Genomic DNA, 27,062 nt, shown 5'->3' with positions numbered 1-27,062 from the left:
TTAGCTCTTCTGGGCTACATCAGCCAACAAAAACTTAAGGGCTGCATATAGAATTTAATATTTAGGAGTACAATGTAACCCCCTATTCCCAGTGAATATAATAATAAAATGCAATAATGCCACAGGAATGGCTGCTGGTTGGATTCACTTGCAGACAATCTCATTAATTTTGATGTTATTCAATGTTAATAATATTGTTGATGATATTTCATTGAATATGGCAAGCTTTGATCACTGAAAAATTTGAATTAAATTGAACATTTTCAATTTAAATTTCTTATCCGTGAATAGGTGGTATAAGACAAAAGAAAGTTAACTTGAGCTTGGGGCTTCAAAAAAACTCAAATGGTGGATTTACTTACTGTATTCTAGATATCCTGGACTTTTGAGACAGATAAAGTATTATCAGTTATTTATTTAACAGAAATCCTGTCTTATTTCCTCAGATTTCTGCCTTAGACCTTGTTATTTTGAAGACAGAGGATTTTAAAGCACTTGATAAAAGAATCTTTCTTTTAGATTGATAAAGATATGTAAAGGATCTTTTGGTAAGCTATCTGAAGAATCTCAAAACAACATTGGAGTGTGTGTATATGTATATATATATATATATATATATACATAAAATACATATTTATTACTTGGGATATGACAAATGTCTAAGTTTGAAAGGCTGCCATTTAGAAGAAAGAATTAGGAACCATGTATTTGAAATAGAAAAGAGGCAAACAGACTTGATATCAGGAAAGACTTCATATCAATTAGAACTTTGCAAAAGTACCTCACTAGAGTGTAACTTTATGGGGTATGTTGTAGAGAAAAATTGATATTCAGATGTGGTTGGACTAAAATATTCTCTGAGATTTTGACTTGTAATCTAGACAAAGGAAATCCATATCATCACTTGGATGATGGAAGGAAATCTGGAATTTCCACAGTAGTTAATTACTTTCTCTGTGAAAGAAGACTAGTCTGATTTACTTTAAAAAAAAAACCCTATATATAAACACAAAAGGTATACACCCTGGAATACTTCTTTCACACTGGATAATAGAGAGCTGAAGACTTTTTCTACCTGGATGCACTTTTCACCATCTTGACCCAGAAAGCTCTTCATACTAGATCACTTCAGTGGTAGAACTTACACCTCATCAGGACCCTCTACCCATAGAACCACTCTTAAAACCTCCATTTAAAGAAGTCATTCTAGGCCAAACATTTTTTTCATTTGTCACCTGGCTACAATATTGGATTCTTCTATCCCTACAGCTCTCTTTTGTATGTTGTCTTCCCCCATAGGAGTGAAAACTTCTTAAGAATGGGGTCTATTTTCCTTTTTTTTAATACTTATAATCCAAGCTACAATGCTTGACACAAAATAAGTATTTAATAGCTGTCTGTTGACTTTGAGGGAACCTTCAAGGAGTGTAAAAAATAATGCTTTACAACAAAATCAGGAATCATTGTCACAACTACTATTCAATGTAGTCCTAGAAATGTTACTTTTAGCAATAAGACAAAAAATTGAGGTAATAATAGGCAAAGAAATAAAACAAACTTTTTTGCAGAGGATGATGATGAACTTAGAGTCCTAGAGAGTCAATTAAAAATTAATTGAAAGAGTAACTGAAGTAAATCTGTAACATGTGTAATAAATCTATGTAAATCATCAATTTCTGTAAATTACCAATTGAACACAGTAGGAAGAGAAATTTCATTTAAAATTACTATAGAATTTAAAAAATACTTGGAAGTCTTTCTACCAAGATAGAGGAAGTATGAATACAACTACAAAACAATATTTTTAGAAATAAAATCAGACCTAAACAATTGGGAAAATATCAATTGTTTAATGGTAGGCTGAGCTAAAATAAAAATATGGTTTTATCATCTCATTTTACTTATTCAGTGGCATACTAATCAAACTGCCAAAAGATTACTTTATAGAAAAATAAAAATTCACCTCAAGGAATAAAAAGTTGAAAGATTTTAGGAAATTAATGAAAAAATGTAGTAGAAAAGGGGTTGTAACTTACCAGAATGCGGATTATATGACAACCTTGGAGTTAGGATGACCTACATTCAAATTTGGCCTCAGACACTAGCTGTGTGATCCTGGACAAGTCACTTAATTCTGATTGCCTTCCTTAAAAAAAAAGAAGAGGGGCAACTAGGTGGTGCAGTGGATAGAGCACTGGCCCTGGAGTCAGAAGGACCTGAGTTCAAATTTGACCTCAGACACTTAATAATTACCTAGCTGTGTGACATTGGGCAGATCACTTAACCACATTGCCTTGCAAAAACCAAGAAAAAGAAAAAAGAAAGAAGAAATACAGAGATTGATAAAAGAATCTAATTAAGATTATATCATACAAAAGCAAATGCATCTAAAAGCCTAAATATGAAAATAAAATTCAAAGACCTTAGCTACTCAGGTAAAGTCAAATTGTCGAATTTTGCTGAGAATACTTGACACAAGTCTGGGAGAAATCTGATTTAAACCTAACAACATCTTAGACCAAAATAAGTACCAAATGGATATCACCTAGATGTGAAAGGTCACCTAAGAAACAAATAAGAAGAATAACAAATTACTTTTTAGCGCTATGTGTTAGTGAAGTGTTCATGATCAAACAAGGGATAGAGGGAATCATGAAAGATAAAATAAATCATTTTGATTATATAAAATTTATATGTATTGGAGCAGCTAGATGGCACAGTGGATAGAGAACTGGTCCTTGAGTCAAGAGGACCTGTGTTCAAATTTGAGTGACCTCAGACACTAATTACTTAACTGTAACCTTGGGCAAGTCACTTATCTTCCCTATTGCCTTGCAAAAAAATAAACAAAAAATTTATAAGTATTTGGATAAATATCTATTGCAGCTAAAATTAGAAGGGAATCAGTAAACTGGAATTTGCAGCATGTTTCTCTGATAAAATCACCTTTCTAAAATATGTAGGGGACTGATTAGAATTTGTGAGACTAAGCGCCATTCTACAATTGAAAATAGATACTTTGGGGTGATGCTAACATAGGAGTTTGTTTTATTTGATTGCTTACATGTGAGAAAGAAAAAAATTGATAGCTGAAAAAATAAACCAAAAAAGTGGGTTTAATAAATGATTCCCCCCCCCCTTATTTATGGAAATGTGATCTGTTGTTCCATTGGAGCTATTTCTTCAAGATGCAGTCAAATAAACATATCTTTAAAGTTTGATAGGCTGGTCCTAAGAATTTAATTCCTGATTGCTACTGAGGGGAGAAACGTGTTGGATAGAGTATTGAATTGGGAATAAAGAATTCTAGTCCCACCCTTCCCATTGTGACAAGTTGTGCAATAAATTTGGGCCTTTAGTTCTTTAATTTTTTATTATATAAAATCATGGATTAGATTAGATAGAAAAATAGATTAAGCATTTATTGGAATGCTACACAAATTTGCGTGTCACCCTTGCGCAGGGGCCATGCTAATCTCTGTATCATTCCAATTTTAGTATATGTGCTGCCAAAGCGAGCACAGATTAAGCATTTATTAAGTTCTTACTGTGTGCTCTGTGCTAAGAGCTGAGGACACCAGTGCAAGAAAACAAGATAATGACTACTTTTGTGGAGCTTATGTCCCAATAAGAGCTTGGAATTTCTATAGGAACTTTTTCTAAATGGTGACCTGTAGTTGAATAAACAATTCAAAGAGCTTGTTCATCCAAATATACAAATTTTGGGCAAATACTGCAATGAATTGGGCCAATAATTAAGCAGAAAGAGAAAAGGCCTTCAGGAAATTGCCATGTTGCATTAGGGGGCTAATTTTAACAACAGCAAATATTTTAATAATATTTACTATATATTAGGCATGACAGAACTTTACAGTTATCATCTCATTTAATTCTCATAACAACCCTAGAAGTTGGGTACTATTATGATCACCATTTAAGAAAATTGAAGCAGACACAGGTTAAATGATTTATTTAGGGTCACAAAACTAGAAAGTGTCTGAGGCAGAATTTGAACTCAGTCAATTTCCTAACTCCAAGCTCATGCTCTATCTATTGAGCTTCTTAACTGCTCTAAAGATTTTTTTCTTTTTAGGTTTTTGCAAGGCTATGGGGTTAAGTGGCTTGCCCAAGGCCACACAGCTAGGTAATTATTAAGTGTCTGAGGTCACATTTGAACTCAGGTCCTCCTGACTCCAGGGCTGGTGCTCTATCCACTGCGCCACCTAGCCGTCCCTATAGATTCTTCCATCTTGCTAATGACTGTATTATTTGAGTAATATGTACTGCATGTAATGGTACATATTACTCAAATAATACTGTATGTATTGTATGCATATAATGGGATACTATAGTCTTACAAGAATTTAAAGATAAGGATCCCCCAAAAGAAAGTGGAAAGGTATTAAGATAGATAAAGAAATTTAAACACATCACAAATAAGAAACTATTAAATAAAGCAAGAATAAAGGACATAAAAGAAATTCTTGATCAACAAAGATGAGCCAGTAACATGTAGCTAGAAAGAGGGAATAACTGATATATAACTGGATTATTCTATCCATATGCTCTGGATATCAGGAGAGCTAAAGAAGTGACCCCAGTTGGATGGATTTTTGATGTTGTTGTTGTTGTTGTTAATTGATTTTTGCAAATATTCATAGTGAACACTATAATGCAAGATGGTCAAAGGTCCCACGAAATGTTTCTTGTTACCTTTAAAAATGAGTTCTTTTTAATAAAACTCATCCTTTTGTTTCATGAGTTTTGTTCAAAGAATTCAGTTGTCCAGCTTTTCTAGACTGATCCTCAAAAAAACAGACAGTTATTGGGATTATATGCAGGAACAAAATGTTTTGTCTGCTTGATAGAACAAAATAAAACAAAATCTTTTAGATGGCCAATATGTTCTGGTACTTTTCTTCAGATAAATATCATTGTGGTTTCATTTTTTAAATGTTCATTTTTGTACTTTTAAAGTGCAAATTTAACCCAAGCATGAAAAATAAGAATGGTTTTAAAGAAGATATAACAGGGCAAGTGTTCTTAATCTTTTAATATGTCTTCAGCTCTTGGCAGTTTGTAAAACCTATGAACCACTTCTCAAGTACATAAAATAAGTCAAGAATTGTAAAGGAAGCCAATCATTTTGAAACATCAGTTATCCAATTAAAAATAGTTTATGAACTCCAAGTTAGGAACTCCTGCTGTAGGATGTGTGTGTGTTTTTTTTTAAAGCACTAACTTCTTCCATCTTCCATTGCCTCTTTCCTTTGGCAAAGGCATATGTCTAGTAATATCTAACAAAACATCACAAATTTAGTGGTGAAAGGGAACATGATCATCTGATAATAGTAATGGTAGCTTGCATTTATATAGTGCTTTAAGATTTGCAAAGCACTATAAATATCTCATTTTATAGACACAACAATGCTGGAAAGAAGATAATTTTGTTGTTCCCATTTTATAGATGAGGAAACAGTCTTAGTAATTAAATGAATTCCTGGGGCACCACAGATAGTACATGTCTGAGACAGAATTTGAACTCAGGTCTATTTGACTCCATATCAAATATATCCACTGTATGAGAACAATGAGGTAACTAAACAGAGTTTTAAGTAATTTGTTCATGATCACAGATAGCGAGTAGTGGAGCTGGGATTCAAATAGGGGTCTTTTTGGTTAAAAACCCTGGACCTGAGCTCAAATCTGGCCTTATATACTTAAAAATTACCTAGCTCTGTGACCTTGGGCAAGTCACTTAACCTCATTGCCTTAAATAAATAAAATTAAAAAAATACTAGGCTATTTACACAAGAATACTTTATTAGATTTAATTAGCCAATCATAATAATATTGATAATTTATTGATCAATCAAACCACCAAATATTTGTTCAAGCATTATGTTTGGAATTAGTGATACATAGACTAAATAGTCCTCATTTAAGATATTACTGGAAGGAACAACTATGTGCATAATAACAAATATATACTAAGTAATTTTGTGGTAAATAGAAAAGTTGAGTGGATCATAACAACTGTGAGGAACAACAAGAGTTCTTATAAGAGATGTTCTTGAATGAGCCTTGAAGGAAGTGAAGGATTCAGGAAGGAAGCTAAGGCAGAGTGGAGGAAGTAGAAAGTGAAACCAGTCAACAAAGATTTGATGCAGTGTCATTTGTAAGGGAACACCAAGATTTGTTTGGGTGTAATGTAAAGTATAAACCAACAAAAGATATATGAAAGGATTTAAATACCAAACAAAATTTGGCAATTTTAATTTGATAAAAGAGCAATTAGAGCTTCTTGATCAGGGAGTGATATGGTGAAACCTGTGCTTTATGAATGTTACTCTGTTATCTGTGTGGAAGATGGATTGGAGACAGAAGAGAAAGTAAAAGGATTCGAAAGTAAAATCAGAGGAGTGGCCAGCTAAGCAAAAGATCTCCTATAATGTGTCCAAGAAGTAGTCATCTAGTCATCTAGCTTCTTTTTGAAAACCCCACAAAAGAGAAATACACTACTACTGGAGACAATCCATGCTACTTTTGGTCAGTTGAAATAGTTTTTAAACAGCTTAAATTTCCTGTTTGGAAAATTTGAACAAATCTCTTCTATATGGCTGCTTTTCCATGACTTGAATATAGTTATCTCTTGCCCCCTCCTTTTCAAGTCTTTTTTCCCCAGTCCAGATATCCCTAGTTCCCCTAACAGATTTCTTATTTGACAGGGACTCAAGGCTTATTTCATCATCTTCGTTGTTATCTTGGATGGGTTCTAGTTTCTCTAACCTTCCTTAAATTATATCCTCATAACTGAACAAAATGCTACAAAGGAAGTGTGGGAGGTAAATCAATTAAGTAAACTGGTACAATAGTCTAGATCAGAGGAAAGGGAACTTGAATTGGTGTAGTTAAGTTTAAATGGAGAAGGGGGTGGAATGTTCTGGAGATAGAATCAACAAAATTTGGTTACTGATTGTATTTGTAGAGTGAGGGAGAGTGAATTGTCAGGGATTACTCTGAAGTTGAGAACCTAGGTGACTGGAAGGGTGGTGGACCCTCTCAACAAAAATAAAGGAGCAATGGAGAGAGATGGGGGGGGGGGTTAAAGAGCTCTATTTGGTATGTTTAGCTTGAGATGCCTTTTAGACATCCATATGGAGTTGCATGGTAATATGGGATTGAGACTCAAGCAAGAAATTAGGGCTGGATACATAAATAAGGATTTCACTTGCATAGAACTTTATTGAGCCTCTGAACATTAATGAGAAAGTTAATAAGAAAGAGGGTATACAGGTTTGAAAAAGACTTTAAATAGAACACCTAGAATAACCTCATGCAAAGTAGATGAGACTTGGATGATATTTCAGAAAGAGAGACTGAGAACCAATCAGGCAAGAGGAGAGCCAAGAGAAAATGTCCTGAAAACCAAGAGACAGTTTTCTTACTAACGGGACTGAGAAAAGGCCATCACATTTGAAAATTAAGAGACTGGTAATCTGGTGGAGCAGTTGATTTTGGAAACATATTGCAAATGAGGGAGGAGAGAAGTAGTAGCAAAGATTAAAGTTTTTTTCCCAAGTAGTTTATGTGAGGATATTGTTAAGAATGGGAAGGAACCAATAGAGTGTGAAAGATTGACATTTAGACATAGGGATTGAGAAGGGATGGTGGGGAATGGGGCCAACCTGTTGGAAAAGATGGGAGAGTTACAAGTTGTGGGAAGTTGTCCTTGGAGAGGTTTCACCTTTTCAAAACATGTTGGAGTAAAAGGAGAGAATGAGGAATGGTTTTAAAAGGTTAAGCACTACTACCACCACTCTCTTCCTGTTCTTCCACCTCAACTTTGCTACAACTTGATCTATATATAGTGGGTGGTTTTTTCTTCCCCTTTTTCTTTCCAATTAAAGTAGCCATTTAATTATATTGTGGAACTCTAGGGAAATGCCTTCTTACCTGTGCCTCTTAGGTGTATTCTCTTTCTGGCATGGAACTTGTCATTTCTGTATTTTAAAAACGTGGTCCAGAAATCCAGTTCTGTTGTTAACTCTCCCCATGGGCATAGATGACAATGCCTAAAGAACCTAGAATGCTAAAATTTACTAGGTCTTCAGAACTATAGTACATCCATAATGTGCTTTGGATTCATTATTTTAAAATTTTGATCCTTATAACAATCCTTAGAGATAAACAGGATGAATTATCGCCATTTTCCAGATGAGGGAGGATGGAAGCTCAACATAATTCAACATTCTTTAGGTCACAGGCATTACTTCCATTATAGTTGGGTCTCAAGTTCAAGCCTATTGCCTTTGTTGCCCTGGCAACCAAGGGTATGCATTTGTATGGTGAATTTGAATGAAATTCACTGGTTCTGTGCTATAGTATCACACTACCTCTTACAATACCATATTGAAATCTTCAACTATGGGCTGTGTGTTTTAATAAAGCAATACAAAAATTTGCCACTATGGAATAGGTCCCATATAGCACTGTACTACTATGGTACAATTTTGTATAAATGTAGATAAATAGTGCAATGAATTCTTCAACATTTATTTGTTAAATGCCTACCAGATTCAGGATGCTGCTGCAAGTACTTGGATAGATGCAAATAAGAGAGTCACTACCTTCAGGAAGTTTATAGTTTGGGGAGAGGCGAGTGAATAAAGGTCTATGATACTATAGAATACAGTGCAGAAGAATTCCTAGTTTTCTCTTCTATCTGGCATTTAAGCTATTTTGGGTAGCTTTTCATTAAAGAATGATTGAGACTACAGGGATGTAGCAAGGGAACATGGGAAGGAGTTTGTTGGTGTATTTTTTTTTAAAGAAATGTGAATTTGTAACTCAAACACATTGCTCCAGAGATTCAAATTCCAAATGCCTTCTGAGTTTGAGATTAAATACCTTCACAAAAGGTGTTGTTTGCATATAAGAAGGTGCTTATATGCATAATACCTTTTAAATAAGAAACTCCTCTTTGCTAAATTTGGATTTGAGTAGAAATTTTCCATCAACAGGTCTTTGAAAGGATAGTACTTTTAAATTTACATGGTTACATTTATTTCATTAGCCCATGCTGAATATAAAACCAGAAAAAAATGTGAATTCCCAAGTATTAATTTTTTTTCTTTCATAAATAGTGTAGGTGGGAAGAAGTCTCCCTATTTTGAATTTATTAAATTTTGAACTCATATCTCTTTGAAACAATTAAGAGGACTTTGAAAATCTTGGGTTTTTTAAAAGCAACTTTGTGATTACTGTTTAAAAATGTTTATCTGTAGAAAACTAAAATTTTTGTAATGATATCTTTATTATGCAGTTATATATATATGTATATATATATATACATATATATATATCAGTGGAGCTTCTATAAGTATCCTCCCAGGAACTTAAATTTATTTTTAAAAACCATAAATTAAAGTGTAATTTAAATTGGATATTTATCTATTTTACTAGGAAATTTTCTTTGGATTGCTTTGTATGCCCAGATATGTAGAGAAAATTGTCCTTTTTTTAAACTTTGAAAAGCTGCTCATTATTGTACTTAGGTTTGAAGTCCTTTAAAGGAACATAGTAACTAATCTTTAATTTCTCTGTATCTTTAGTTGGGAAAAACACTAGAATTTAGTCACATGGCTATTGTTGAGAATCAAATGATATATATAAACACTTTGTAACTATAAAGTATATAATAAGTATAGGTTATTTGTTATTATGTATAATATGCTATTAACAGTGTGTTTAAGCACTTTAGTTTCATTTTTCTTTTTTTTTTTTAAGGTAGTTTCATTTTTCAGTTTGATACAGGGTGTTCTGAAAGCTCTATTGCAGTTTTTTTTTGTTTTTTGTTTGTTTAGGTTTTTGCAAGGCAATGGGGTTAGGTGACTATCTAGCCACACAGCTAGGTAATTACTAAGTGTCTGAGGCTGGATTTGAATTCAGGTACTCCTGACTCCAAGGCGGGTACTCTATCCAGTGTGCCACCTAGCTTCCCCACTCTATTGCAGTTTAATAAGACTTTGGGGAGACCTAGTATTTGAAAAGAAGCACAATGATTTTTGCAAACTTAAAATCCGTTTCATTAAAGCAAATTTTCTAGTAAATTTCTTGAAATACTAAAAATAATAATAAGGAGGTGGTTTGACATAGAGAATAAAGAATTAGCCATGAAATCAGGAATAACAGCTTCCTACCTCAAATATATTCCTTGAACAAATCACTTTTTAGAATTCTAGGTAACTCTTTGAAATTGTAAAGTTGGGGCAGTTAGGTGGCGAAGTGGATAGAGCACCCGCCCTGGAGTCAGCCTCAGACACTTAGTAATTACCTAGCTGTGTGGCCTTGGGCAAGCCACTTAATCACCATTTGCCTTGCAAAAAACCAGGAAGGAAGGAAGGAAGGAAGGAAGGAGAGAGAGAGAGAGAGAGAGAGAGAGAGAGAGAGAGAGAGAGAGAGAGAGAGAGAGAGAGAGAGAGAGAGAGAAAATTTGCAGAGATGGAGTCAGGTCTGGTCAGTAATTGTGATAGCTGACATTTATATGGTGCTTTAAATTCTGAAATATAATCCTAAGAAAGAGAGAAATGATCCTTAGGGAAGTTAAGCCATTTAAGGTCATACAATTATAAATGGTGGAACTGGAACACAGTCTTCTGACTCCACTATCTCATTGTTGCCTCTCATAGTATAGATATGAACTATCTTTTTCAACCTGGACATTTGACAAGTATGAGTTATTTAGCCCCTAAAGGTCCCAGCCTAGTCTCCAATCTGGACTCCTTCTCCAGTGCTCATAGACCTCTGGCAGTTTCCCTGTATTGATCTGGAGTGGAAAAATGGTTCTGTGTGGTTTTTCTTTGGATTTCCCAGTCTCTGTGTGATCTGTTGCTCTTCATTGACTTTTGTTGGAGTAGCTGTGGAAGGGAAATGATCTATCCTGCTTCTTTCTATTCTACCATATTTGCTAGTCTCTGTTATTTTGTTTTCATAAAAAATGTTATTGACAAAGAACCTTTGCTTAAAAACCTAGTGAAGAGGAAACCTATTTGTGGAGGCAGCTTATTCCATTGTATGATAGCTTTGATTGTTAAGAATTATTTCCTTATAGCAGACCTTAATCTTCCTCCCTCCACCTTCTACCCTATATTCTCATTCTCTAATTCTGCCATCTGGGACTACAGAGAAATAATTCATTTTCCTTTCCAAGTGATATCCTTTTAAATATTTGAAGATAGCAATGTAATACACAGAGCTAAATACAACATTCTAGACATAGTGTGACCAATTCAGAGTACAATAATACTATTATCTTCTTAGTGAGGCTGGTCCTTGGAGTCGGAATATCATCAGTCAGGGCTGTACTCAAAACCTTTATGGCCTGATGGACTCTGTCAAAGCTTGTGTTCCTTGGAACACAAGGAATACAGGAAAGCCCAGGATCACTTTCCTGTCATGATGAAGAATCGGAATAAGACTTTTGAAAATATAATCAATGCAGAATTGCCAAATGTCATATACCTATAGACAATATAGTTTTCCTCTTAAATCAATATAAAGGGTGTGACTTATAAATAATATTTTTCAAAGGGATCTGCTTTTAGGATATAATTTAGGTCAAAAGATATAGCAAGGATATAGTAAAATACATTTAACATCTGTTACTATGCTGAATTTTTTTTTATTTTGTAGGCAAAAAAATCCTAAATTGATTCAACATCATTTTAATAAATTATTATATTTCCAAATTCCAATTAATAGAGGACTTAGAAGAGTATGATGCTATGTAAGAATTTACTATGGACATGAAGCAAATAAATGAAACATTTTTCTTCTCTTTATCAAAAGACTATTTAAATTGTTGCCAAGAGCTATAGCTTAGTGCTATACAAAATAAGAAAAATAATACACATAGGAGTACTTCTGAATTTGATATTTGTTCATAAGTACATTGATAATTTAGTACTGTATCCACAGGAACAGATTATGACTCATCTATGCCTTCTCATAACTCTTCTCAATGTGTTTTCCATTAAATCCTAATAGATCTACCAAATATGCTGGAGGCTATCTTTTGGTTCTTTTAATATTTGTGTAAGCCTAAAAACAGAACCCTTGGACTGTAAATCTTATTGCTTACTCTAACTACATTCGATTCAACAATTCAATTCAGTTAATCAAACATTTATTAACTCCCAACTATGTACCAGATAGTATGCTTGTTTTGAGGACATGAAACAGTCTTACATTCTACTGGACATTCTCTCTGGACCTCTCTTTATTTGAATGCTTGTTCTTTGTGTTTCTCATGCCATATATCTGTAAATCATTATTGGTAACAGGTTGTCAGCATTACTTATATCCATTAAGGCTCTTAACAGTGGTCATCTTGGCTACCTTATTTGCTGTCATTTAGCATCATTTTTCTATTTTGTTAACATTACTGTCTTTTTAATATGATAAAATAATGCATACACTGAATTGTGCACCAATCAGTTGTGAAATGCTGTTTTTAGATCTGGGTACCACCATTTAGGAAAGACACTGAGGAATTTGCATGTTCTGAGAATAGTGGCATGGTGAAGAAAATTGAAGTGCTGGTTGATAAACACTGTTTGAAAGAACTGAGTTATTTGGCTTTGAGAAAACTGAAGTAAGGTTGTAACAGTACTTTCAAGTATTAGTATTTGAAGAACCCTCACATGAACTTACTGTCCCTGTCTTCAGAAGGGAAAATTAGGACAAATGGCTACCAGGTATAATGAGGCATATGTGATTTAGTACAAAAACACTTAAGACTCTTTTACTAGTGAAATAGATTGCTTTCTGAGATGTTAACCTCCCAGGCAGTGAGCTGTAGCTAGGTGATTACTTCTGGAGGGTGTTGTATAGTGTGGAAGTTGGCACTATATAAGCTTTAAACTAAAGAATTTCCTCCCTTCAAAATTTTATACCTGTTAAATTTAGAGAGTGGTATATCATTTATGTACTTAATTTCTTGATGGGACAAAAGAGATTCCGTACATGATTCTGATTCTGTCTTTGACTTCAAAGAGAAATGGATTTTTTGGAAGGGAGGCAGTTGGAGGAGGGAGAATTTGTCCAGTGTTTAAATAAGAAAATAATGGTATACAATTCTGGGAACCATCATTTATTATTTTATTTTTTTATACTTAGGGTGTGATCCTGGAGAAGTCATTTAAGCCCACTTATGTTCCTAATTTATAAAATGGATATTGAGATGATGTTTACTTCAAAGAGTATCAAATGAGATATTATTTATTTTTTAAGCCAGAGCAGGGTCAACAAAAATAATGTGAATTGAATTATAGTTCTAGTTCATGAAAAGAAATTGAAGGATAATGTGACTGACTTTATGAGGGGGGAAATGTAAAAAAAAGTTTAGTCCTTCATTTGTCAGGAAAGTAAAAGTATAGGCTGCCAAATGAAAAACCAACACCATAAATAACCAATTTGGGGGGAATGTTGAATTAGATATATTGAATTAAATAGTTCCTGAGGTCCCTTCTATTTCAGACTTTGTAAAGCAATAGGGTTATCATTTATTGTCAGTGCTTTATCTGAGATCTCACGAAATAGCATTCAATGAAAGACTGTTTACCTGACAAGCAACCATTACTATACATCATCAGTTGATGATGATTATGTTTGTCCTTCATTCTAGAAGAAGATCATGACTTTAGGGAGATGATATCATGACAAAGACATGAAGTCCTGTGCTAAGTCACCAACCTCACTTTCTCCTCCAGGAACTTCCGGGTTCAGTGACCTGATATGAATTGGGATGACTGTAGATGGCTTTTGATGTGAGGCAATCAGGGTTAAGTGACTTATCCAAGATCACACAGCTAATACAGGTCAAGTATCTGAGGTGGGATTTTCCTGACTCCAAGACCACTCTCCACTGTGCCACCCAGCTACTGAGACCAGCCAATGCCTCTTAGAGATACTGTAAAGTAGGAAACATGTGTATAGAAAGCTATTTATCCTTGAGTGAAACAAGCATACACCAAAGGGAATACTATGCCTAGAATGGTAGAACTGCACGTACATGTTCAGTAGTGAATTAACTTAAGATTTTGATGTGGTTAAATTACTACTTCTGGGTAATTGTGAATTCAGGTTTGGTCATCATGGAAGTGTGTTTAGGAGTTCCTTAAAAAATGTGGAAGAATGGTCCATGCCTGAAATTCTCTCTCTCCCTACTGCCACCAGCTTTCACTTGTTGAAATCTCACAAGTTCTTTAGGATCAAACTCAAATATTCTCTCCTCCATGAAACAGTTTGTCATCTCCCTTCCTAAAATACATGCTTTCTGTTGTCAGTTTTCTGATCAAGGTTCAAGTTTGCAGATCATTTTAGCCAAATTGAACTATTCTTCTTTTGCCTTTTAAAAATACATTTTGGTCATTTGCACCTCCGTTGTTATAGGCCCTCCAGGTAAAATTAATTATTTTGTTACTAATAGCTTTAGTTTTGAAGGATTTTGAACTTTGGGTGTATTGATATACATAATCAGTCCCCCATCTTAAGTATCTTTTTAAAAAATTTTATTTATTTAAGGCAATGGGATTAAGTGACTTGCCCAAGTTCACACAGCTAGGCAATTATTAAGTGTCTGAGTCCAGATTTGAATTCAGGTCCTCCTGACTGAAGGATCAGTGCTCTATCCACTGCACCACTTAGCTGCCCCCATTCTAAGTATCTTTGTAATATCTTGAGATTCCAAATATAAAACTTTGAGAAATAAACACACACACACACACACACACACACACACACACACACACACACACTACCTTTCTCCTTTTGACTTATTTTACTTTTTGAGACAGCAAGGAAGTATGCTTATTAGAAGAAATTAGCTCCTTTCATTCATTTTCCATTTTAATGGTAGTGATGGCAGTGTTGACTTCAGTCAATTCAAGTTGTTTTTTTTGGTATCCCTCTGACATAAAAAAGAAATAATAGTTCATTTGATAGCCTGTGAAATAGCTGCCATCAGAATGCCCATTTTACAGATGAGGAATCATGTTAAGTGGGTTGTCACTTACCTAAGGTCGCAGCACTAAGTATAAAAATAGAATAATAGTGAGGATGATGATGTTATGTCTTAGAAATGAATTTACTACTTAAATCTTGTTTTCAAGTTTTATGTCTTACCTTCACAAATACATTGAATTAAATAAACATAGGGCTGTCCTTGAGGACCATATGTTTCTCTTGTTGCCCTTTCTGGCTGACCACCCCCTTATTGAAGGGGCAGTAACTCAGGCCAGCTCACAAGATATCTAACTTAAAATATGTAGTGGCAAAAATTGACCTGCTTTTTCTCCAAAACTGAAACAAAATTCAGTGCAGTTGTGTGAAACCTGGAGGGATTGTCGCCTTAAGCAGATGAGAGATGCATTCTGTACCACTCAGATAGTAATGTGAAATAAGGATTATTTTCAAGATGGATAGAAAGGGCAAGTCTGTACTTAGTGAGCTTATATTCTGGTCCAAAGATACATACACACCACATACTCACTTTCCTTATCTTCTTTTCTGAAGGTTGGTTACCAATATTTAAAAATGATTAATCCCTGTAAACTTAAGAACATTACCCTAAAGATTGATTTCAAATGGATGTGAGCTGGTTAAAGGGACAGCAAAGTAGGAAGGACACCTATGTCTAGAAGGCAGGTTTATCTGATGACTGATAGTGTATGACCAAATGAGACTGTATGACTAGTAAAATCATTTCCCTTCTGTATCCCTAGTTTCCTCATTTCTAAAATGGGCATTATAAAATTCGTATATCTTAGCTTATGGTACAACAGAAAAGGCACTGGAGATGGAAACTTATTGGTTTTGGGGCAAAGATCTCTCTGTGTTTTAACCTGTCTTAATGTCCTTCTGCCCTATAAAATTTGCTCTAATCTGGGGTAATGTGGGAAGGGGGCTAATATGACTCAGACCTGCCTTCAGCTAAGGAATTGTGTGGGCAGCTGAAGACCCAGGGGAATGGACTGCAGAGTAGTGCCCTGAAAAGGGAGTGACCTGGAAGTAGCAGCCTAGTAGAAATAGATACTGGAAAAGGGGAGCAAAAGCAGACCATCCATGAAATCCTTAGCCCTTGACTCTAGGACTTAGATCTAGAGCTGTGTGTGTTGATTTGTGTACAAAATTTATCTGTATAGTTACTATGACACTTAAACCCTTCCTTCCCTACTATTGAACTATAGACTTACAAGGCATGATTCTTCTATTTTCTCCCTTTTCCCCCTCTTGCTCCTCCCCTATGTTTACCTTTTTGCTTACTTTGTCTTTTTTAGTTTGTTAAATGTCATTTACCATTGCATTGCTGAGCTATGTATATCTTTGCTCTTCTGCAGTAAAGAGAAACCATAAGGGAGAACCTAGGAAAGAAAAGAAACAATACAACTGATATTTTGACATAATTGTTCCCTGAGTTGGGGGTAAGAGCAGTAAAAAAGATTGTTGATTTCTTTTTTTCAGTTTTTCTAGATAGAAGGTAACACTTGTTTTAGGACCTCTCTTTAGACTTTGTATGAGTCAGCTATTTGGCCTGTGGGGTAGAGAAAAAAACTATCACTAGCCATTGCATCCTATTGTTTCCTCACGAGTCAGGTCTTGAAAGGAAAATTTACTCAGTAGTGTAGTTACTGAGGGAATGATTTAGCAAAGAAAGTCATCCTCAAGAAGAGAAACTGATATAGTTAAATTTCAGTAAGAGTTACAACCCCTACGATGCTGCTCATAATTGTACAGTTATTATATTATTATATAATATAACAGTTATTATATAATTGTTACAGTCATAGAGCTACTTCATTGAGGTAAGTGCTTTGTTAACTCTTGTTAACTTCAATAAACTATGGAAAGGCACTCTATTCAAAGTTGTGAGATGTTTAATGTTGAACTATGTACTTGTTATATGAGATAGCATAGAGCAGTAGAAAGATTTCTGATTTGGGATTTGGAGGACCTGGTTTAGAAGCCTGAGACTTTCCTTTTCATTCTCTGACCTTAAATAAGTCATTTCCACTCTATGGTCCTCACTGTATAATTGAGGGCTTGGTCTGAGCCCCCAGCTCTTAATAAGTTCTAAATAATATCCTATGATATTGTAACCCATAATATATTAATCTGATCCATAAACTTGAATATAGTTTTGCAGAATATCAGTCTCTGGGGTAAAAAAATCCCATTGGACTAGGATCCAGGTGGCTTGCTTTTTAGTCTCACTCTGTTACTAATTAGTTGTGCTGTGCTTAGTCACTTAACCTCAGTTGTGTAGTCAACATACTCAAATCTCCTTGATTATCCATCCATCAGTCTATTAAAAAATGAGAGAGTTGGATTAGATGCTTCTGAATACCCTTTTCCCTTCCTACACTGTGATTTTTGTGCACTACTTTTATGTCCATGTAAATATCAGTCTAACAAGAAAAGATCTGACTGAATTTTTAATCAGAAGAACCCAGTTCTGCCACTTATTCATGAATATGATCATTTCTTTTCTGGACCTCAGTTTCCTCATCTGTAAAATTAGGAGCTTGGACTGTGTCTGACCTCTAAGATCCTTTCAGGTCTTAGTTATGATGCAAATTCTGTGACCTTGCACAATTAATCTCTTTGAACCTCAGTTTCCTTATTAGTCAAAATAGACTTTTACTACTTTCACTATCTAATTCCTTGGGTTTTTGTAATGAGATAATGTATGTGAAAGCACTTTGTAACCATAAAGAACTCTCTGAATGTAAGCTAAGCTGTTCTAGAAAGTGTGGGCTTTTTCAAACTGAATCATTTCCCCAGTACTGTCAAGAGATTGAGGTGGTGGAAGTAAATGGAATGGTTTTAACTCACAAAATGATTCAACCATGTATTCTCTGGGGAGAGAAAAGATGTCATTGTGAATCAACTATTTTAATAAGGCAGGAGAGAGCCCCATATGCAACATAAGTCACACTTTAATTCAACAGAATTTCAAGAGCCAGGAGAACTTTAACAGTGTAAAGACACCCATCTTTCATTAGTGATAGTTGTGTATCTTCTACATACCTTAGCCAATGATCTTTGTGAGTTACCATGGCAGAAAAAAATGTATCACCTAATGACCAAGTTCTATTGATAAACCAGGCTAATTTTTGGTGGCAGTTTGCCAGTCCTGTTCTTGAAACCTTTCCATCCTGATATATCCTTTGAGAACTCAGGGTCATCTTCTACATTATGGTTAAGGCATCAGGATATAATTTTAGTTAAAGAAAATTTTAATGAAAAATAATATTTTATGTCAACTCATTTTATGTTTACTCAGTGCTTTTTATATTAACTGATTTGATTATAACAAAATTCCTATAGAGTAGGTAGGGCAAATAAAATAATGACCATTTTTCAGATGAACAAACTGAGGATCTGAAAGTTTGTGATTTATACAAGGTGACATAATTTATATATATTGAAGAGAGGATATAGTTCAAATGTTGTGACCTCTCCACTATTTCCAAATGAATTAATCATGTAGCCTAAGATAATTTAATTTTTCTCCCAGCCTGCACACAGTTCTTGTATATTAATTGCCTTTAGCTATAGTTTAAAAACCACTGTGATTTTCTTCAGTTACCATATTGGCAATATGGTAATTTTTATGGCAGTTTAGTTAAATGAGGAATAATATGAATATATTACTCTGAGGCCTTTTAATGCTTTGCAGTTCCAAACAGTAATTGAGGGCCATTTTCCAAGGGTTTCTTTGGATTGTTTGGAATTTGGAATGCATTTTCCAACAGAAGCAGTGTTACTAGTGAGATGGTTAGGAACTTAGTCCTCCAACCTATTTAATCTATAACAATGAATACTAAGAGAGGAAACAATATCACTGTAATATTCCTACTAAAACAGAAATAAATTAAATAGATTTTTTTTTCATTTATTTTGCATGCTGGTACTTGAGTCGGTTTAATTAGATGAATTAGATGGAAACTTGTGGAAAGTTTGGGCACTTTTAGGAGCTTTAGAGAATAATGGCTTTGGTCCAATTTCACTTCAAAAAAATGTTTTTTCATTTTCCACATATCATTCCATTATTCTTATACTTAACTGTCTATTATTAAGATTTGTTTTTTGTTTCCCAAAAGGAATGGGTAGGGTTATTATTAAAGTAAGGAGGTAAGAGTTTAAAAGGATATATTAAGTTGGTATTAAATGTATCTAGAGAGAATGGATGGCACCTAAGAATCTATTGACTTTTAGAGAAGGAAGTAGGCAGATACCTGTGTTAACTACTGCTGATTCATTTAATACTGTTTGCTATCTTTAGATCTTTCATGCCAAGGACCATTTGAAAGTTGGATGTTCATTACTGGGGAGTATACTGATGCCTTCCTCCTGGAGCCTCCATTTTTGTGAAGGGGTTCAGCTCAAATAGCCTTCATTCCCTTCCTTTCTGGTTCTGCTCTTGATTTCCCAACTGCAAAACTATGGACCTCTCCTCCCTTTTAGCTCCTTTTTTGAGTGTTGTTTCCCCCATTAGAATGTCAGTTCTTTAAGAGAAAGTATTGTCTCTTTTTGTTTGAATTAGTGCAGTGTACATAGTAAGCACTTAATAAATGTTCATTTGTACCTTCCTTCCTTCCTTCACCATTTTTTAAAGTCAAAAATACCAAAGCATCAATGGGAATGAGAAGCAGAGAAAATCTGAAAAATTTGAAAACTATTTCACAAAGCAAAGCTTATTATGTATAAACAGTTCTCAAAATAAGAATGACAAATTATTAACTGTATAAACCTCTGCTCCTAGTTATTAATAATAAGATAAATGCAATTTAGAGCAACTCTTAGGCTTTACGTAATATAACAAAGATGGGATTAGTCATTGTTGGAGGAGTTGTGGAAGGACAAATAACACTACACCATTGGTAAGGCTGTGAACTGCTCCAGCCTTTCTGCAAAGCAATTTAGAATTGTGAACAAAAAAAAGTGGCTAAAGTTCACATACTCTTTGACAGAGGGGTCCACTGCTAAGGATATACATACCCCTAAAATGTCAAAAGGGATTTTCCAATTTTTTCAGCAGTTTTTTTTTTTTTTGATGGCAGCAAATAGCTGAAAATATTGGCTGGGGAGTAGCTAAACAAACTGTGGGTATATGAATATATGTAATATCACTGAGTCATAAAAATAATGGATATGAAGAATTCAGAAAAGCATTGGAAAACTTCTGTGTATAGACACTGAATGAATCAAAATCAGGAAAACTGTACAAATAATAACTGCAACAAGGCAAATAGAACTAAAAATGAAGTGCAACATTGTGTAGAGACAGCTAAGATTCAGGAAAACCTGACTTCAAATTCAGCCTCAGACACTGGCTGTGTGACTCTGGGGGCAAGACCCTTAACTCTGTTTGCCTGTTTCCTCATCTGTAAAATGAGCTGGAGAAGAAAATGATAAACCACTTCGGTATCTTTGCCAAGAAAACCCCAAATTGTGTACTAAAGAGTTGTACATGACTGAAATGATTGAATAACAACAAAAAACTGTATAATTATTATTACCAACTTTGATTTCAGAGAACATTTGAAAAAAATTAATGCTCTTATTTAAGTGCAGAGGTATAGTTAATGTGTGGGGGAGAGTGGATTATGAATATTGCATATATTATCAGACTTGTTTTATTTTTGCTCCCTTTTTTGTTACAAGGGTTGATTTTTCTAGATAGGGTAGGGAAGAGATATATTGGAAAAAGAAGGTAATATAAAAACAAAATATATTTTAGAAAATGTTATGCCAGAAGACTGAATATTAACAGCCAGATGGAATCCTAGGCTACTTACATTCCATGTCTTATTTTACAGATGGAAGGAATGAGGTCCAGAAAAATAGTGACTTACTCTTCTTCAACAGTCTCACAGCTTATTAATAATATCAACATCACAATTGGAATAAAGTCTTCTGACCCTGTAGTAATTTTTCTGTCATAGTTCTCTGGAAAGTTCTGCCAGCAAAAATATAAATGCAAGGAGGTATATGTAAATTTAGAATTGAACAAATTTGATAAAGATTGAAAAATAGGGTATTTGAAAGAATTTGATTATAGTTTTTCTGTATCTCTTCTTATATCCTTCCAACCTGTCATAGTTACCATTTCTGAATATTTAAAAAAGACCACAAATCTTTAAATTCAAATTTAGGAGGCAGCCTGGAAGTTCTCTGCAATTTCAGTTTTTAGTTTGTTTTTCTTTCAGTTGATTTGGTAGGTTTTACCATCTACAGGTTGCTCTATAGATGCTGTTGAATTCTCTTAATGGTATTTCCAGCTGACATAGGCAGATGTTCCTCTAAGTGTTCTTTTAGATCCATACTGAGAATATTTCTGTTAATTATTTCACTAAACAGCTTGTTGTGATTATATGTGATATAGAGTGGGGCTTGTGGTATAATGGGAGGCTGAGGAGTCAGTGGAATTTACATGTATTAGATGAATAGGCCACTGTTTCTCCATCAGGGAAACTGAACACATATGGTATTGTAGGGTAAGTTTGTGGAAGGTTAGCGGTTTTTCATCCTTATTCATATGGTCTTGTACAATATAGGTACTCAATAAATATGAAATGAATTAGTTCAGTAAAATTGAGTAGACTTGTAACTTATGTGAGGTAGAAATATAAAATTTATAACCCTGTTTTTCAGTAATCCTTTTTAATCATGTTTTCTTCTCCTTAATAATTCCCAAATATAATTTTAAATATGCAATTAGAATTGTATGAACAAAGTAGGTAGTATTTTAGATACTGTGTAAAATGTACTTTAATTTTTCATATTTTTTCAGGTTAGGAAGGAATGTATGACAGGCATTTGTGAAACATATAATGACAAAGGGGAGATATTCATAGAATTGCCTTGTACTAGGAACAGTAGGCCAACTTACATGAAATGCAGAATGGATTCACTGGAGTCATATTGTGAAAGTCTTTCAATGAAAAACAAATTTATTTCTTATATTAAGGGCAATAAGGAGACCCTGAAACCTATGGACATTGAAAATACATGGTCAATCCAGTTAGTGCTTTTAGAGTGAAGGATGGATTGAAAATGGGGAGAACTTGTAGTCAGGAAGTCCACTTAAACTCTTCATTCAATTAAAAACATTTAAGCTATTGGAGGCTCTTTAAATGGTCTAAATAAGAGGTGATGAGGACCTAAACTGAGTGCCTGTGACTTGAGTGAAGAGGAGATGGATGTAGAGACACTGTAGAAGTAAAATCATCAAGCCTTGGGAAATGACTGGATATCAATAGGTAGAGGGAAGAATAGAGATGATATCTGTAAGGTTGTGAATCTCAGACTAGAACGATAATGATGCTCTCAACAGAAACAGAAGTCAGAGAAAAGGTCAGGAAAAATAATCTCAAAGTTTCATTCTATATTTCTAATCAAAAATTAATTTCTGTCTCCAACTAAGTTATAAATCTGAATGTTGTCTCTCTGTGTAAAAAATGTCAAAACTGCCATGTCAAGGCCTGTCAAGTACATCTAAATGTTTACTTGGTCTTTATCAATAATACCTGGTCAACTTTGTAATAGCACCAATAAATTCCTTTACCTGGGTCAACAAATCATAAGATAAGAGATATCTTAGATGAGAAGAGAGAAATACTATGTTTGTTTGTAATCATTCCCTCTCCAGCCTAAGTGGAATTCTTATCAATAGGAATTTGAAGCAAATATAACTCATGAGAGGATCATAATGTAGAACTATGTCATCTATAGGAAATTACATTGATTGCCTAACTCAGTTTTATGATTCTTTGTACTTTCTGTATAAAATACGCCCCCCCCCCCCCCAATTTTGTAATCAAGTTTTGTATCTTTAATGAAACCATTCATCTGTGGGTTTGGTAAGATCCTAGAGAATAAAACTTCATGGATAAAGCTAACATTTCATTTTTTTTCATTTTTTAGCCTGAGAAAATTATGGTTAACAGTAAGGATTTGTTTTGGACTTGTTGGGGTTTGTGGTATTGACTGGATATCATCCAATTTTAAATATGCAACTTTCTAGCAAGGAATATGTCCTTAGACATATTGCTTCATAAATAAAGGTATTGCAATTGAAAATAGCCTGTTTTGCTGAGGTATTTAGTGATTTTAATTCTGAGGCACTGGTATGTTACTATTTCCAAGTCCCTTTGCTTTTTTGTGCTTCTTGGGAGTACCTGTCTTTTATGAAAAGTGAATATGGCATGAAAAACATAGATTTTTCTGGGTTTTTTCCTTCCTTTCCTCCTTCCCACCTCCCCCTCAACTGTATTTTTGATTTTTAAAGAAAATAATTTAAGTTTGCAATATACAGGGACACTTTATCTTAAACTGTAAAAACTATTTTGGAGAAGCTGTATATCTAACTTTACCAGGTGTTACCTCCATGCTTATCCAAGGACACCATCCATACCAATCTCCTTTGCCACTACTCCTTCCATTACTTTCCTTACTTAATTCTTACTCTGCTGTCCAAACTTTTTTCTTGATATTATCCAAATTCTCTACAATAAATGTTTGCTGCCTAATTTATTTATGCCCTGAGCTATCTGACTCTTGGTTTCTCAAGCTCCTTACTTTCTCTGAACTCTGTCCCTAGTTTTTAGTCTTAGGAGATTGATCTCAACCCTCTAATTTTTGCCTATTTCAGCTGACCTTCAAGGCACAGAGTAAGTTTCAAGCTTTTCTTTCACTATCTCCTGACTTTCCCTCAGGTTACAGTGAGCAAGCTTGGTCTTTTCTGATTTTCAATAAAATTTATTATAACTAAATTCAACAGACATGTTGAGATCCTGCTCTGTAGGACTTTGCTATATGAGGATGCAAAAATGCCCTCAAGAAAGTTAATAGCTGTATTGACATGCACATAAATATGTAATACCTTGCTAAATGTTAAGGGGGTTGAAAATGCTGGGGTTTTTTGGTTTGTTTAATTAAGAGGAGGCTTCAAGAAGAAGGCATTATCTGAACAGGGCATTTAACTATGGGCAGGATTTATTTTTTAAGCAATCTTTATTATAAATTTAAGATTAAAAAATTGAGAATACTTTCAGAACTGTGTAACTTAGTGAAACATCTGTGTTCCAATAATGACTTAACACTGACTTGTGATCATGTTTAAGTCACTTTACTTCTATGAACCTCAGCTTATTCATCTATAAAGTGGGGTTTTGCCTTTGGAGAAGGGTTGTGGTAGTACTCTCCTCAGGAGAACTAAACTTACTCTCTATTTGTAGTTATTATCTTTGGTCTCTGTCATGGTGAGCTCTCTCAGCTCTGATTCTCTCATCTTTGTCAGTTCTTCCTGTTCCTTTTTAAAGGACAGACTAGACCAAGGGTGCAGCTTAACCATCACTTAGTCATAGCTCAATAAGTCATCCCCTTAAATGTCATAATTCAGTCATCCTTAGTGGGCTAGTACCTAGGACAACAGTACTAATACCACAAAAAGTCCCAAGTGAGGTGTTCGTGAGGATGCTGTCAGTTTGTGTAGGTAGATATCTTCAAGGCCAGAGCAAATTAAGCTGACTAAGCTCCTACCCACACATACTTTTAGAGACACTTTTGGGTTCTGGTGGCATGGCTTAAGGAACCTAGGATCACTCTCTACCTCAATGAAGCATCAGAGGAAGACTTTAGCAAAGTTGTGATACTCATAACTAAATATAAATTGGTTAGACATCTTTACACGTGAGTAGCAGCTAGGTGGCACAACGGAGAGAGTACCTGATCTGAAGTCAGAAAAGCATTCAGATTCAGCTTCACACCTCTCCCAAGTTTTATTGTAGGGATCAAATTAGTAAAGTGCTTAGTTTGTTACCTTCCTTGCTTATTCTTCTTGTTCCCTAGCATGCATGGTCCTTAAATTGGTATCCTGTAGAATAGTTGATTTGCAAACATTAGTTGCTTGATTTGGGACTAATCTGGCTGAATATAGAGAGGGAGGGAGTGAAGGGAAGAAGGTAGATTTATGCACTGTAATGCTAGCAGTCCTCTTTTAGAAGGGGGAAGAGGGTTAGAGAAGAAAATGAACATATTGTAGGCAGGCTTAAACATTTCTTGCTTCAATATTTATTGGCCTAAGGACTGTTACATATTTTTATGAAATGATGGCTGATTGTTTAACTTTTTCCTTTTTAAAATATATTTTAACTTTTTAAAAAAATCTCATCTAGAAATTTAAGTTTTTGTATTTTATTCAGGCAATTAAGTAATACGGTGTCTTGGGATAATAGAAGGAAGGTGTTACAGACCTGAATTTCAATTCTGATGTTGACAGATAGCTCTGTTCTTCTCCTTCTCTAAGCTGGATTTCCTCATATGTAACAATGGAGGGTATCTTCCTTGTCCCCAACTCCTTTAAGGGTAGTTGTAAAGACTATGCCTTGTACGTTGTGATTTCCATATACTGTTGAGTATAGAGGAAAATAGTTTTTCCTCTCCCAGAGCATAATGATCTGTCTCTGGAAATGGTCCTTGGTGCTTCAATTGAGGTCTTTGAGCAGTGACCGCTGGTCAGTTTTGTTGTAGAAGGGAGTTTTCCCTCAAATATAGGTTTGACTTGGTTGGTCTCTTTCTTCTAACCATGAAATTCTATCTTGTATTATGAAAACAGATATCTTTAAATGTGTGTGGTATAAAAATAAAAGTCTAGGAGAAGGCCATGCCCATATTTATAGATGCTGAGCTGATAGTGTTTGAGAACCAGAGCTACAGAGTCTGAAGTTGTATTGGTTTGATGTTGGCACCAATTATATCTTTGCATTTCACCCTTTCAGAAAAAGGAGTTAGTACTACGAGGTTTGTACAGAGTGTTATTATGAGTGCCCCATTTCTGATTCCAGGCTCAGAAACCAGGTCCATTGTAAGCCTGCTTATGTGATGAGCCAGAAATCAGGAAACAGGCCCCTGGTTGTCATAGCAACCAGTAAATGCTGAACTACTTCCTCAGAGCTAGAATCCACATTGAGATGGAAGCTACCCAGAACAGTAATTTGAAGAAGTAGTCTTATGTCAAGCTGGACAAGTAGTCTTGTCAGACATCACTGAAGGGCACACAACCCCTAACTATTACTTCCTTTTATCCGGGAACTTGTACTGAATATGCATATATTTTCTTCCTCAGGCCTCCTAGTAAATCTGAAATGTATCAGATCCTTTCCTTGGATACTGAAACTTAAAAAGATAATATAAAGAAAATATATATGAAAATTTATATACATATATATAGATTTTCATTTGCCTATTTTTTATTAGACTTATGATTATATTTGCTTAAGGAAACTCCTACCTTTGTACATCTTTGGATGCATATAATTTTAGATGATTGCCTTGAGCACTGAGAAGTTAAGTGACTTGCCTTAGGACACATAGCCAACAGGTGTCAGAAGTAAAAGTACTTGGATTCAGGTCTTCCTGCCTTTGAATCCTATTCTGTATTCATTCACCATGCCTCATTAGTTTTTAATTTTTTTTTTTTGAGGACTGACTCACTGTTTGTTTCATAAACCACAGGGTTGACTGTTTATGCCATTGTGATTTCCTACTGTGTCAGGTGTCTGTAGAACCATGACCACTTTTGAGAATGTAGCCAGTGCACAAGGGTGGGTGCATAAAGGTGGACAGTTTGTCTCTTATCAAAGCATAACTGGCTAACTATACCTTCCTTAATAGATCATCTTGGCTTATTTCCAGTTCCCTGGGTATGTCTTGACCTTTACCTTATCTCTTGACAACTTTCTCTTAAGATTTCCATCAGGTATTTTCATTGACTCTCAACTTGCATTCCAGGCTCCCCTGACATTTTTAGAATCCTGATCCAGATATCATCATTCTTCAAGTTTCCTGGAGGTTTTGCTGACTCTACAACATCCCAGTTTCCTTTTCTGTGTTAGGATTCCTGCATTCTCCTGTTCTGATAAAGAGTCTTTAGCAATCTCTTTTCCTTTCTCTAAAACTTCAGGAGCAGAGCCACTTTAGTTTTTTGATCTACA

At 34.7% G+C, this 27,062-nt stretch overlaps 1 protein-coding gene and 1 non-coding gene across 2 annotated transcripts in view; one reads left to right on the top strand and one right to left on the bottom strand.

Moving 5' to 3' along the window:
• Positions 1–27,062, top strand: part of AGO2 (argonaute RISC catalytic component 2) — a 143,583-nt gene that overhangs the window by 27,192 nt on the left and 89,329 nt on the right. The gene's annotated exons all lie outside the window — the stretch shown is intronic.
• LOC141503678 (U6 spliceosomal RNA) lies at positions 3,419–3,522 on the bottom strand. Its single transcript, XR_012473012.1, has one exon. It is a non-coding gene; the product is annotated as a U6 spliceosomal RNA (small nuclear RNA).

Source organism: Macrotis lagotis, chromosome X, assembly GCF_037893015.1.
Source record: "Macrotis lagotis isolate mMagLag1 chromosome X, bilby.v1.9.chrom.fasta, whole genome shotgun sequence".
Lineage (NCBI taxonomy): Eukaryota > Metazoa > Chordata > Mammalia > Peramelemorphia > Peramelidae > Macrotis > Macrotis lagotis.
This window is presented reverse-complemented; position numbering and strand designations above follow the sequence as displayed.